General features: G+C 45.0%; 1 long non-coding RNA gene across 1 annotated transcript in view; it reads left to right on the top strand.

Annotated features, from left to right (window-relative positions):
* The first annotated feature begins 52 nt into the window (after positions 1-52).
* Positions 53-14,400, top strand: part of LOC140636042 (uncharacterized) — a 50,026-nt gene continuing 35,678 nt past the window's right edge. Inside the window, exon 1 of the long non-coding RNA XR_012033414.1 lies at positions 53-1,697. This is a non-coding gene — a long non-coding RNA (uncharacterized lncRNA). The remainder of the gene's footprint in view (positions 1,698-14,400) is intronic.

Below are 14,400 nucleotides of genomic sequence, written 5' to 3'. Positions count from 1 at the left end.
AAACCTAATTAATTAATGTATAGTGTGTTATACTTTCAGAGGAAGAATTCAGGGATTCACCAGTTGGAGATAACAGCAGTGCACGTGACAACACCTCCCCTGTTATCCCCAAACTCTAGCGGCCCTCAGTTTGTTTCCTTTCATTAAGAGTCTGTATTTCCTGCATCTGTTTTTATCATATTTTTTTTCCTTCCCTTTACAGTTGTTATCTGCTTTGCTTCTTTAATTCCACCTATGAATGACACCACACGGTCATTCTCTTTCCCGACTGATTTATTTCACTTAACATGATCCCTCTAGTTCTATCCACGTCATTGCAAATGGCAAGATTTCCTTGTCTTTGATAGCTGAGTACCATTCCTCTCTCTATGACCATCATCTATCTCCCATCCTCTTTATCCATCATCTGCCTGAGGGCACCAAGGCTCCTGCCACAGTGTGGCTACTGTGGACCCGGCTGCTGTGGACATTGGGTGCAGTTGTCCGACGTCTCACTGCATCTGTATCTTCGGAGTGAGCTCCAGGCCATACACCTGCTGGTCGCAGGGCGGCTCTATTTGTAACATCCTGAGGAGCCTCCACACTGTCCAGGGCGGCTGCACTAGCCCGCAGTCCCACCCACAGTGGAAGAGGGTTGAGTGAGTTTTGCAGGATGTGGTAAAAGTCTGGTCCACATTTCATTTCGTGTCCTGTCGGCTCCAATTCCTTGTCCTTAAGTATTTCTGGGGAAGCCGGGTGTTGGGCTCCATTTCAGTGAGATGTTTCCGATGCTAACAGGCCAAAGCTGGAGCCTGGATGAGGCAGGTGCGGCCTCTGGAGCACCCAACTCCTCCTGCATGGCCTCCTGCAGCACCTGAGTGTCCCGCAGGGGGCGCCCGAGCCCAGGCCCCACCCAGGGGTGCGCATGCGCAGTAGTCCTCCTCTGCATTCACTAACAGGAGCCAGCCTGTGCTGGGGAGGCCTGAGGAGGACATGGGGACGAGTCCACGCTGATGAATCCCAGCCTCCTCAGGACCCGCGGGAAGTCTCAGGGGGAAATTGGGCCGCGTTCACCCTGACAGGAGCCCTGGTCTCCTCAGGACCAGCGCTGAAGTTCAGGAAGATATGGGCCCGCATCCACACTGCCAGGAGCCCTGAGCCGCCTCAGGTCCCGCGGGGAGGCTTCAGGAAATTGTGGGCCTGCATCTATGCTGACAGGAGCCCCTGAGCCGCCCCAGGACCCACAGGGACACTTCAGGAAGATGTGGCACCGCTTCCACTCTGGCAGGAGCTCCCGGCCCCCTCAGGATATAAGTTGAGGCTTCTGGAAGCTAGGTGCCCCATTCACGGTGACAGGACCCCCATCCTCCTCAGCACCTGCACTTTGTCTTCGGGACGTATGGGGATGCGTCTATGCTGACAGGAGCCTACAGCCTCCTCAGGATTCGCAGTGAGTTTCTGGGGGACGTGGGGCCATGCCCAGGCTGACAGGAGCCCCGGCCTACTGAGGACCTGCTGTGAGGGTTCCAGAGGATGTGAGGCATAGTCCACAGTGATAGGAGAATCGGCGTCCTCAGGACCTGCTGACTATGACTCAGGAACATGTGGGGCCACGTCCGCACTCACATGAGCCTGGATTATTCAGGACCCCGTGGAGGACTCTGGAGGCGTCATTGGGGGCCACGTCCACATCAGAAGGGACTACTCACAACCATAGGGTAAGTGAATGGGTAGAATAAATGGTAGGGTCAGGGGAGGGGAGGCAGTTGGTGGTTAGGCTTAGGTTAGATGTTAGGAGTTATGATTATGATTGTGGTTACGGATTAGAGGTTAGGTGAGGCATAAGTGTAAGGGTCAGTAGTTAAGAGTTAGGATGGGGGTTAGGGTTAGGGACAGGATTTAGAGTTAGAGTTAGGGTTTAGGCTCTAGGGATTAGGGCAGGAAGTTTGGAGTTGGGGTTTGGGTTATGGTTAGAGTTAGGGTTGAGCTTAGGTTTGCATTTAAGGTTAGGGGTTAGGGTGTGAGTTAGGGTTAGGGTTAAGGGTTAGGGGTTAGAGTTAAAGAAGGTCTAGGTTTAGGGTTAGGGCGAGGGTTAGGGTTAGGATAGGGATTAGGGCTAGGGTTAGGGTTAGTGTTTGGTTAGGGGTTAGGTTTAGGGTCAGGTCATGGTCAGGGTATGGATTTGGAATAGGGTAAGAGATACGGTTAGGGAGTGGGAAAGGGGTTAGTTTTAGGGTACAGGTTAGGGTACAGTTTGGGGTATGAGAAGGATTAGTATTAGAGTGTTAGGGTTAGCGTACTGGTTAAGGTTAGGAATAGGATTTGAGTACATTAAGTTAAGGTTAGGTTTAGAGGGTAGGCTTAGGGTTAGATTTAAGGTAGGAGTCAGGCTTAAGGGTTTAGGATAGGTTTAGGAGTTAGGGTGAGGGTTGGCAGGAACATTCAGTGAATGTGTTTCGGTCTTGGGGTTTTTGTTTGGTTTTTAATTAGTGATAGTTCTTGTTTAAGGGTTAGGTTAACATTAGGATTAAGTGTAGGGTTAGGGATATATCTGTGTATGGTTAGAGTTTGTGTCTTGGCATGTGCCTGCCCTGGGACTCCTAGTATCTTGGGCAGTTTAGTTTTATGCACTCTATTTAGGTTTTGGGTTCAAAGATAGCCTGACTCCACCAAGTCAGTGGCCTCCCCAGAGAATCAAAATCCAGGCTTCTGCTGGGGTCAGAATGGACATGGCAGGCTTCTCCTGAGCTGAGCTAAGGAGGGGATTTGTGCCTCTAAATACTCTATTTGGATTTTCAGTTGCCTTTCTGATTTTATCTCTTGTGTGCACATGTTTCATCAATACTACCAATTATCATTTTAAAGTTTTACTTGAATTCCTGTTTGCAAACACAGTATGATATAGTTTCAGGTTTACCACATAGTGATTCAATCCTTGGATACAACTCCTGGTACTGGTCACAGGTGCCCTCCAGTATCCCCATCCCCTGATTCCCCATTCCCCCACCTTCCTTTGGTGTTGATTAGCTTATTCTCTCTGGTTAAGAGTGTACCTTGGTTTGCTTCTCTCATCCCCCCTCTGCCCCTTTGCCAGTTTGTTTGTTTTTTAAAAATTCACATGTTAATGCCATTGTATGGTATTTGGTATCTGTCTTTCTCTGACTGACTGAGTTCATTTGGCATAAGTCCTTTCCACTTCTCCCACGTCATTTTAAATGGCTTCATTTCATTCCTTCTGATGACCCAGTGATTTCACAGTCTGTATATTTAGCACATCGTCTCTGCCCATTCTTCTGTCGATGGACATCTGGGCTGTATCCACTGATTGGCTTTTGTTGATAACACTGCTAGAAACACTGGGCTGCATGTCCCTCTTCCAATCTACTAAACTACTTTTGTATCCTCGTGGTAAATACCTAGCTGTGCAATTTTGGAATCGTAGGGTAGCTCTATTTTTAACTTCTTTTTATTTCATTTTTTTTATGATAGTCACAGAGAGAGAGGCAGAGACGCAGGCAGAGGGAGAAGCTGGCTCCATGCACCAGGAGTCCGACGAGCGATTCGAACCCGGGTGTCCAGGATTGTGACATGGGCCAAAGGCAGGTGCCAAACAACTGTGCCACCCAGGGATCCCCGATTTTTAACTTGTCGAGGACCCTCCAAACTGTTTTCCACAGTGGCTGCATCTGTTCGCATGCACACCAGGAGTGTAACAGGGCTCCCTCTTCTGCATAGCCTCACCAACACCTGTTGTTTCTTGTGTTGTTAATTTTAGCCATTCTGACGGCTGTCAGGTGACATCTCATTGTGGTTTGCATTTCCCTGATGATGGGTGACGCTGAGTGTCTCTCCGTGTGTCTGGTGGCCATCTGGATGTCTTGTCAAAGTCCATTCATCTCTTCTGCCCATCTGTAGTTGGATAATTTGTATTTAGGATGCTGAGATTTATATTTGCTTTATGTATTTTGCATACTAACTGTTTATTGGATGTGTTGTTTACAAATATCTCCTTTCATTTGGTATGTTGCCTTTTAGCTTTGGTTGTTTCCTTCACTTTGCAGAAGCTTTTAAATTTGATGAAGTCCCAATAGGATTTTTGCTTTTGTTTCCCTCACCTCAGAGGCATATCTAGAAAGAAGACCCAATGGCCAATATCAAAGACGTTGCTGCCTATCTTTTCTTCTTTGTATATGGTTTCAGGTCTCACATTTAGGTCTTTCATCCATTTTGAATTTATTTTTTATATATATGGTGTAAGAAAGTGGTCCAGTTTGATTCTTCTGCATTTGGCTGCCTGGTTTTCCCAACACCATTTGTTCTTATCCTGGGGTCAGTGTTAGGGTTTGTTGAAGAGACTGTCTCTGTGCCATTGGATATTCCTTCCTGCCTTGTTGTCGATTAATGCATCATAGAGTTACAGGTTTGTATCTTGTTTCGGCTTTCCATTCTGTTCTATTGATCTAAGCGTCTCCTGTTGGGAGATTCTTGATTGATGATTCAATTTCTTTGCTGGTTATCTGCCTGTTCAAGTTTTTTATTTCTTCTTTTTCATTTTTGCTATGTTATATATTTCTAGGAATTGATCTATTTCTTCCAGGTTCGAGGTTGCTGGCATATAATTTTTCATAATGTTCTCTTATAAACGTTTGTATTTCTCTAGTGTTGGTTGTTATTTCTCTTTTCCCATTTGTGATTTTATTTGGGTCCTTTCTCATTTTTTATATTTTTTCTTTTTTAAATATTTTATTTATGTATTCATGTGAGACACAGAAAGGCAGAGGTAAAGGCAGAGGGAAAATGAGGCTCCAGCTGGCCCTGATGTTGGACATGATTCCCCAGGACCCCGGGATCATGATCTGAGGCAAAGCAGATGCTCAACCACTGATATACCAAGGTACCTTGCTGATTCAATTCTTTTGCAAATTATGGGTCTGCTCACATTTTCTATTTCTTCCCATTTCAGTTTTGCTCATTAGCACATTTCTAGGGATTTGTCCATTTCTTCCAGGTCCCCCAGTTTGTTAGCGTATAATCATTCATAGTATTCCCTTATACTTGTCTAATTTTTCTGGTGTTGATTGTGATCTCTTCTCTCATTTGTGATTTTATTTATTAAGTCTTTTCTCTTTTCTCATTGATAAGGCTGGCTAGGGCTTGATCCATTTTATTAATTATTTTGAAGAACCATCTCTTTTTTTCATTATTCCATTCTACTGCTTTGTTGTTTCTGTATTGTTTATTTCTGCTCTCACCTTTTTTTCCCCTTCTTCTGTAGTCTTTAGGCTTTTTTTGCTATTCCTTTTCCAGACCCTTTAGGTGTAGTGTTAGGTAGTGTATTGGAGACTTCTTGTTTCTTGAGGTAGACCTGTATTGCTATTCTACTTCCCCCTTAGGACTGCCTTTTCGACATCCTAGAAGTTTGGAGAAACATGTTTTCATTTTAATTTGTTTTAAATTTCCTCTTTAATTTCCTGGTTGCTCCATTCATTCTCTAGTAGGATGTTCATAATCTTCATGTATTTTTGGTCTGTCCAAATTTTTTCTAACTGTCGACTTCGAGTTTCATAGCGTCGTGGTCAAAAATGTACAGGGTGTGATATCAACCTTCTTGTACCTGTTGTACCTGTTGAGGGCTGATTTGTGGCCATGATATGATCTGTTCTGGGGAATGTCCCATGTGCACTTGAAAGGAATGTGTATTCTGCTTTAGGTTGAAATGTTCAGACTATATCTGTTGAGTCCCTGTGGTCCAGTGTGTCAAGGCTATTGTTCCCCTGTTGATTTAATGCATAGATGATCGGTCCATTGACGTAAGTGGGTGTTAAAATCCCCTGTCATTGTATTATTATCAGTGAGTTCCTGTATGTTTGTTGTTAATTGGTTTGTATATTTAGGTACTCCCATGTTGGCAGCATAAATATTTATTTGTTGGAACTTTTTTTTAAATAAATTTATTTTTTATTGGTGTTCAATTGACCAACATACAGAATAACACCCAGTGCTCATGCCGTCAAGTGTCCCACTCAGTGGCCGTCACCCATTCACCCTCTCTTCCCACCCTCCTCCCCTTCTAGCACCCCTAGTTCATTTCCCAGAGTTAGGAGTCTTTATGTTCTGTCTCCCTTTCTGATATTTCCCACACGTTTCTTCTCCATTCCCTTATATTCCCTTTCACTATTATTTATATTCCCCAAATGAATGAGAACATACACTGTTTGTCCTTCTCCGATTGACTTACTGCACTCAGCATAATACCCTCCAGTTCTATGACGTTGAAGCAAATGGTGGGTATTTGTCGTTTCTAATGGCTGATTAATATTCCATTGTATACATAAACCACATCTTCTTTATCCATTCATGTTTAATGGACACCAGGCTCCTTCCACAGTTTGGCCATTGTGGACATTCCTGCTATAAACATCGGGGTGCAGGTGACCTGGCGTTTCATTGCATCTGAATCTTTGGGTAAATCCCCAACAGTGCAATTGCTTGATTGTAGGGAAGGTGTGTTTTTTTCTTTTTTTTTTCTTTTTTTAATTTATTTATGATAGCCACACTGAGAGAGAGAGATAGAGGGGGGAGCAGAGACATAGGCAGAGGGGAAGCAGACTCCATGCACTGGGAGCCCGACATGGGATTCGATCCCGGGTCTCCAGGATCGCGCCCTGGGCCAAAGACAGGCGGCAAACTGCTGCGCCACCCAGGGATACCTTAGTTCTAATTTCAAGGCATTATGGTCTGAGAATATGCAGGGGACAATCCCAATCATTTGGTATCGGATAAGACCCAATTTGTGACCCAGTATGTGGTTGATTCTGGAGAAAGTTCCATATGCACTTCAGAAGAATGTGTATTCAGTTGAGTTTGGATGTAAAGTTCTGTAGATTTCTGTGAAATCCATCGGGTCCAGTGTATGATTTAAAGGTATCGTTTCTTTGGAGATGTTTTGCTTAGAAGACCTATCGAGGGTAGAAAGAGCTAGATTGAGGGGATCCCCAGGTGGCTCAGCGGTTTAGCGCCTGCCTTCAACCCAGGGTGTGATCCTGGAGTCCTGGGATCGAGTCCCACATCGGGCTCCTTGCATGGAGTCTGCTTCTCCCTCTGCCTGTGTCTCTCCCTCTCTCCCTCTGTGTGTCTATCATGAATAAATAAAATCTTAAAAAAAAGAACTAGATTGAAGTAACCAAGTGTAAGTGTATTATTATCTAAGTATTTCTTCGCTTTGGTTATTAATTGGTTTAAATATTTGGCAGCTCCCACATTCGGGGCATTTATATTGAGGATTGTTAAGTCCTCTTATTGGATAGATCGTTTAAGTATGATTTAGTGTCCCTCTTCATCTTTCACTACAGTCTTCGGGGTAAATTTTAGATTATCTGGTATAAGAATGGCTACCCCTGCTCTCTTTTGAGGACCCTTTGAATGGTAAATTTTTCTCCAACATTTCAGTTTCAGGTTGTAGGTGTCCTTCTGTCTAATATGAGTCTCCTGTAGACAGCAAATAGATGGGTCCTGCTTTTTTATCCAGTCTGAAATCCTACACCTTTTGATGGGGTCATTAAGCCTGTTCACGTTCAGAGTTACTATCGACAGATATGAGTTTAGTGTCATCATGATATATTTTCAGCTCTTGTTTTGTGGATTCTTCCACTGAACTTCTTAAAGGGGAATTTTAAGAGTCCCCCATAAAATTTCTTGCAGAGCTGGTTTGGAGGTCACATATTCTTTCAGTTCCTGCCTGTCTTGGAAGCTCTTTATCTCTCCTTCCATTTTGAATGAGAGCCTTGCTGGATAAAGTATTCTTGGTTGCATGTTCTTCTCATGGAGGACCCTGAATATATCCTGCCAGCCCTTTCTGGGCTGCCAGGTCACTGTGGAGACGTCTGCTGTTACCCTAATGCTCCTCCCCATAAAGGTCAGGATTTTCTTGTCTCTTGCTGCTTTAAGGATCTTCTCTTTATCTTTGGAATTTGCAAGCTTCACGATTAAATGCCGAGGTGTTGGACAGTTTTTATTGATTTTAGAGGGGATCTCTCTATTTCCTGGATCTGAATGCCTGTTTCCCTTCCCAGATTAGGAATGTTTTCAGCTAGGATTTGTTCAAATACATATTCTGGCCCTCTGTCCATTTTGGCACCCTCGGGAACCCAAATTCCACGTAGGGTTTTCTTCCTCAGGCTGTCGTTTATTTCCCTTAATCTGTCTTCCTGGTCATTTAATTGTCTGTCTCTTTTTTCCTCAGTTTCTCTCTTTGCCATCAACTTGTCTTCTATGTCACTCACTCGTTCTTCCAACTCGTTATCCCTCGTCGTTAGGACTTCTAGTTTGGATTGCATCTCATTCAATTGATTTTTAATTTTGGCCTGATTGAATCTAAATTCTGCAGTCATGAAGTCTCTTGAGTCCTTTATGCTTTTTCCTAGAGCCACCAGTAGCTGTATAATAGTGCTTCTGAATTTGCTTTCTGACATTGAATTGTAATCCAGATTTTGTAACTCTGTGGGAGAGACGACTGTTTCTGATTCTTTCTTTTGAGGTGAGGTTTTCCTTCGAGTCATTTTGCTGAGTGCAGAGTGGCCAAAACAAATTGTATTGGGAAAAGGAGAAAAAGAGAGGAGAGAAGGAAGGAAAGAAAAGAGAAAAACTAAAAAGAATAAAGGAAGAAAGAAGGAAAAAAGAAATAAAAAGAGAAAGAAAAAGAAAGAAAGGGGGGAAGTGGAGGGCGAAGCAATCATAAATAAAAAAAACATGGGGGGTATCTTCTGATTCTGTATACTTTAAGTTCCTTGACTTCCCCTGGAACTTGTCCGTCTAGCCGGTCTTCTGGGGTAGGGGCCTGTTGTGCTGATTTTCAGGTGTTAGCACGTGGGGGAGCTGCTCTGTCCCCTGCCTGGTGCAGGGCTCAGTGGGGGTAGTTTACCCCGTGAGGCCCCAGGAGGAACAACCCCAGTGTCAGCGACCAGCTCTGGAGTCCTGTATTCAGCCCCCGCAGTAACACGGGAGCAGTCCATCTGCAGGTCCTGGAGGCTCTGGGGCTGGGCCGCTGATCTGCTCAGCTCTGGACAGGATCGTCCTTGGTGTCCTAGGCCCTCTGGGCCTCTGCCTGTCCCGGGGGAGACCGAATCCTGGACTGTGTCCCGGCGCCCTGTGCTCCGGAGCCTGCACTGTTGGATTCTCGCTCCCGGCTGTACAGCCACCTCACTGTGGAGCCACCGCCCGAGCTCCTCCAAGTTGCTCCCAGAGCTCCACATCCCCCTCTGAATGGAGCCTCTTCCATTGCAGGAGGCGCCGCTGCCAAGCTGCTCCTGGGCCGTGCAAACACCTCTGTGCAGAGCCGCCACCTGAGCCCCTCAGAGCTGCTCCCCGGTCAATGCATGTGCCCTGCAGCCCTTAGGGAGCTCGCTGCACACTCCTGGGAGTGCATGTTTCTATTAGTGTCCCAGGGTGCCCTAGGGCATCCCCACCTTCCTGGGGTCCTGCTCTGACTCCTTGAAGGGGCCATTCTGCCCTGGAAGTTTGGTGAAGCTCCTCCTTCTCCCAGGACAGAGCTCTTCTGCCCTGTGAGCACTCGCCCCGGCCATAGCCAGGCTCCTCACAGGGCCCCTCACCCTTGGATGCCTTTTGTTTCTTTATTTCTTTTTCCTGTCTTCCTACCGTTATAGAATCATGAACTTTTCCACTGTAGCATTCAAACTGGTCTCTGTTTAAATCTCAGGCTGAATTCGTAGATTTTCAGGATGATTTGATGGTTATCTAGGTAATTTCGTGGGGACAGGTGATTTGGGGACCCTACAATTCCGCCATCTTGCCCCTCCTCCTGTATGTTGCCTTTTAGCTTTGGTTCTTTCCTTCACTGTGCGGAAGCTTTTCAATTTGATGAAGTCCCAATAGTATTTTTGCTTTTGTTTCCCTCACCTCAGAGGCATATCTAGAAAGAACATCCAATGGCCAATGTGAAAGATGTTGCTGCCTACCTTTTCTTCTTTGTATGGTTTCAGGTCTCACATTTAGGTCTTTCATCCATTTTGAATTTATTTTTTATATACATGGTGTAAGAAAGTGGTCCAGTTTGATTCTTCTGCATGTGGCTGCCTGGTTTTCCCAACACCATTTGTTCTTATCCTGGGGTCAGGGTTAGGGTTTGTTGAAGAGACTGTCTTTGTTCCTTTGGATATTCCTTCCTGGCTTGTTGTCAATTAATGGATCTTAGAGTTACAGGTTTGTATCTTGTTTCGGATTTCCATTCTGTACTATTGATCTAAGCGTCTCCTGTTGGGAGATTCTTTTTTTTTTATGATAGTCACACAGAGAGAGAGAGAGAGAGAGAGGCAGAGACACAGGCAGAGGGAGAAGCAGGCTCCATGTACCGGGAGCCCGACGTGGGATTTGATCCCGGGTCTCCAGGATCACGCCCTGGGCCAAAGGCAGGCGCCAAACTGCTGCGCCACCCAGGGATCCCCTGTTGGGAGATTCTTGATTGCTGATTCAATTTATTTGCTGGTATTCTGTCTGCTCAAGTTTCTTATTTCTTCCTTTATCATTTTTGCTATGTTATATATTTCCAGGAATTGATCTATTTCTTCCAGGTTCTAGGTTGCTGGCATATAATTTTTCTTTTATTTTGGCATATACTTTTTCATAATGTTCTCTTATAATCATTTGTATTTCTGTAGTGTTGGTTGTTATTTCTCTTTTCTCATTTGTGATTTTATTTGGGTCCTTTCTCATCTTTTTATCTTTTTCTTTTTTAAAGATTTTATTTATAGATTCATGAGAGACACAGAGAGGCAGAGGGATAGGCAGAGGGAAAATGAGGCTCCATGCGGGGAGCCTGATGTGCGATTTGATCTCCCAGGTCCCCGGGATCATGACCTGAGCCAAAGCAGATGCTCAACCACTGAGGCACACAGGTGCCTTGCTGATTCAATTCCTTTGCTAGTTATGGGTCTATTCACATTTTCTATTTCTTCCTATTTCAGTTATGCTCCTTTGCACATTTCTGGGGATTTCTCCATTTCTTCCAGGTCTCCCAGTTTGTTAGCGTATAATTTCTTAGTATTCCCTTATAATTGTCCTATTTTTCTGGTGTTGATTATGATCTCTCGTCTCTCATTTGTGATTTTATTTATTTAGGTCATTTCTCTTTTCTCATTGTTAAGGCTGGCTAGGGCTTGATCCATTTTTTTAATTATTTTGAAGAACCAGCTCTTAGTTTTGTTATTCTATTCTACAGTTTTGTGGTTTCTGTATTGTTTATTTCTGCTCTCATCTTTATTTTTTCCCTTCTTCTGTAGTCTTTAGGCTTTGTTTGCTATTTCTTTTCCATCTCCTTTAGGTGTAGGGTTAGGTTGTGTATTGGAGACTTCTTGTTTCTTGAGCTAGGCCTGTATTGCTATGTATTTCCCTCTTAGGACTGCCTTTGCTACATCCCAGAGGTTTGGAGAAACATGTTTTCATTTTCATTTGTTTTAAATTTCCTCTTTAATTTCCTGGTTGCTCCATTCATTGTCTAGTAGGATGTTCATAATCTCCACGTATTTTTGGTCTGTCCAATTTTTTTTCTAACTGTCGACTTCAAGTTTCATAGCGTCATGTTCTGAAAATGTACATGGTGTGATATCAACCTTCTTGTACCTGTTATACCTGTTGAGGGCTGATTTGTGGGCCATGATATGATGTGTTCTGGAGAATGTCCCATGTGCACTTGAAAGGAGTGTGTATTCTGCTTTAGGATGAAATGTTCAGACTATATCTGTTGAGTCCCTGTGGTCCAGTTTGCCAAAGCTATCGTTCCCCTGTTGATTTTCTGCGTAGACGATTGGTCCATTGACATAAGTTGGTGTAAAAATCCCCTTTCATTGTATTATTATCAGTGAGTTCCTGTACGTTTGTTGTTAATTGTTTTCTATATTTAGGTACTGCCATGTTGGCAGCATAAATATTTAGTTGTTTGATCTTGATAGAGAGTTTTTTTAATTATGAAATAATGCCCTTCTTCATCACTTCTTACACTATTTGTTCTTTCTTTTTTGAAATTTAAATATTTTATTTATTTATTTGTGAGAGATACACAGAGAAGCAGAGGAAGAAACATAGCAGAGTGAGAGGAGACTCCCCTAAGGGAGGCTGATGACGACTCGATCCTGGGATCCCAGGATCACACCCTGAGCCGAAGGCAGATGCTCAAACACTGAGCCAACACGTGTCCCCCAGGGTTTGGTTTCAAATCTCGTTTGTCTGATATAAGTATGGGTCCTCCACCTTTCTTTTGATATCTATTAGCGTGATAGATGATTTTCCATCCCCTGACTTTCAATCTGTTGGTGTCTATAGGTCTAAGGTGAGCATCTTTTTGGCAGCGTACAGATGGATGTTGTTTTTTTAATAATAATTTTATTTATCAGAGAGACAGAGAGAGAGAGAGAGAGAGAGAGAGGCAGAAAATTATGCAGAGAGAGAAGCAGGCTCCCCATCAGGAGCCCAATATGGGACTCGATCCCAGACTCCAGGATCACACCCTGAGTTAAAGGCAGAGGCTCAACCCCTGAGCCACCCAGGCATCCCGGATCCTGTTTTTTAACTACTCCATACCCTATATCTTTTTTTTAAAGATTTATTTATTTATTTATTCATGATAGTCACACAGAGGGAGACAGAGAGGCAGAGACACAGGCAGAAGGAGAAGCAGGCTCCATGCACCATGAGCCCGACGTGCGACACGATCCAGGGTCTTCAGGATCGCGCCCTGGGCGAATGGCAGGCGCCAAACCGCTGCGCCACCCAGGGATCCCACCCTATATCTTTTTATTGGAGCATTTAGTCCATCATCATTCAGAGTGACTATTCAAAGATATGAATTTGTGCCTCTGTGTTACCGGAAGAGTTGGTATTTCTGGTGACGTTCTCTGGTCCTTTCTAGTATTTGTTGCTTTTGGTCTCTTTTTTCCCCCACTAGAAGAGTCCCTCTTAAAATTCCTTACTGGACTGGTTAAGTGGTCATGAACTCCTTTATATGTTGCCTGTCTCGGAAAATCTTTATCTCTCCTGAATGACACCCTTGCTGAAGAAAGAATTCATACAAATTGGATGGCAATAAAAAGAAATTTAAAAACATAAAGTAGGGATCCCTGGGTGGCGCAGCGGTTTGGCGCCTGCCTTTGGCCCAGGGCGCGATCCTGGAGACCCGGGATCGAATCCCACATCGGGCTCCCAGTGCATGGAGCCTGCTTCTCCCTCTGCCTGTGTCTCTGCCTCTCTCTCTCTCTCTCTGTGTGACTATCATAAATAAAAATTAAAAAAAATAAAAAATAAAAAAATAAAAAAATAAAAACATAAAGTAAATTCTGGCTAATATAATTGAGGAAAATGTATTTAGGATGAAAACCAGAAGCAGAAAGAGAGGAGGACGGATTTCACCCTCCGTAGCCTTCACAGCGACCTGGTTTCCTTTCCTACGAGTGGCCCCCCTCAGGATGATGCTTCCTGCCCCTCTGCCCTCCTTGTTGGAACACAGCAGGCACAGTTCCAGCACCTCTACATTCGTGGTTTATAGCGTTTTCCATGTATCCTATTGGGGACCACAGTGTTATGTATGTAACCATCTGGCTGCTGTCTGACAACATTGGGGGGATTCCGACTTTTGTTGCTTTTGAGGTGTGTGTGTCTCTATCACATGCAGCTATCCCGTGCAGCAATCGGATCCTCTGGCTGGGTCACCAAAAAACCCCGAAATGGTTGGCACAAAATCATTTCTGGTCCTGTCTCTGGGCAGTTAGCTGGGCTCTCCTGGCAGTGCCAGGGCTCGCTTGTGCAGTGACTTTCAGCTGGAGGGTCAGCTGAGCTTGAAGTTCCAGCTCAGCCACATTCCCATGTCTGGCAGTGGGTCTGGCCACTCCTGGAAGGCACGTGGGGACTTCAGCTGTGTGTGCCTGGTGGCGCCCCTGCAGGGGCTGGTTGGGGCCAAGGTGGTGCCCCCTCCTCTCTCTGGGGGTCTCTACACGTTCCGTGCACAGAGTTCTGGGAGACACAGAAACGGGCTGGCTGTGCATTTTCGCACCACAACACATGTCAATAGACATTCAACAGCAAACGGGCAAAGAGTCGAGGTTGTGTGTCTTCCCCTGGGGAGGGAGACCTTTCTGTCCTTTAAGGGGAGGGCAAGAATCACACGGGGTGGGGGGGCAGGTGCTGGAGTCCCCCACCTGGGAGCATGTGTGGACTCCGGGTGGGGGCGTGTGTCCTGAGGTTTCAGCCTGAGTGATGGTACTGAGGACATCAGAGCTGACCTGAACCTGCAACTCATGGGTTCCTGTGCTGGGTCCCTGAAGGGCAGCTGGATCCCGGCCTTGGAGCCTCTTTGGGCCCCAGCACCTGGAGGAGCCTGCCTCCTGGTGTGGGTGTGGGTGGGGCCCATCAGCTTGC

This window comes from Canis lupus, chromosome 6 (assembly GCF_048164855.1).
Source record: "Canis lupus baileyi chromosome 6, mCanLup2.hap1, whole genome shotgun sequence".
Taxonomy (NCBI): Eukaryota; Metazoa; Chordata; class Mammalia; order Carnivora; family Canidae; genus Canis; species Canis lupus.
This window is presented reverse-complemented; position numbering and strand designations above follow the sequence as displayed.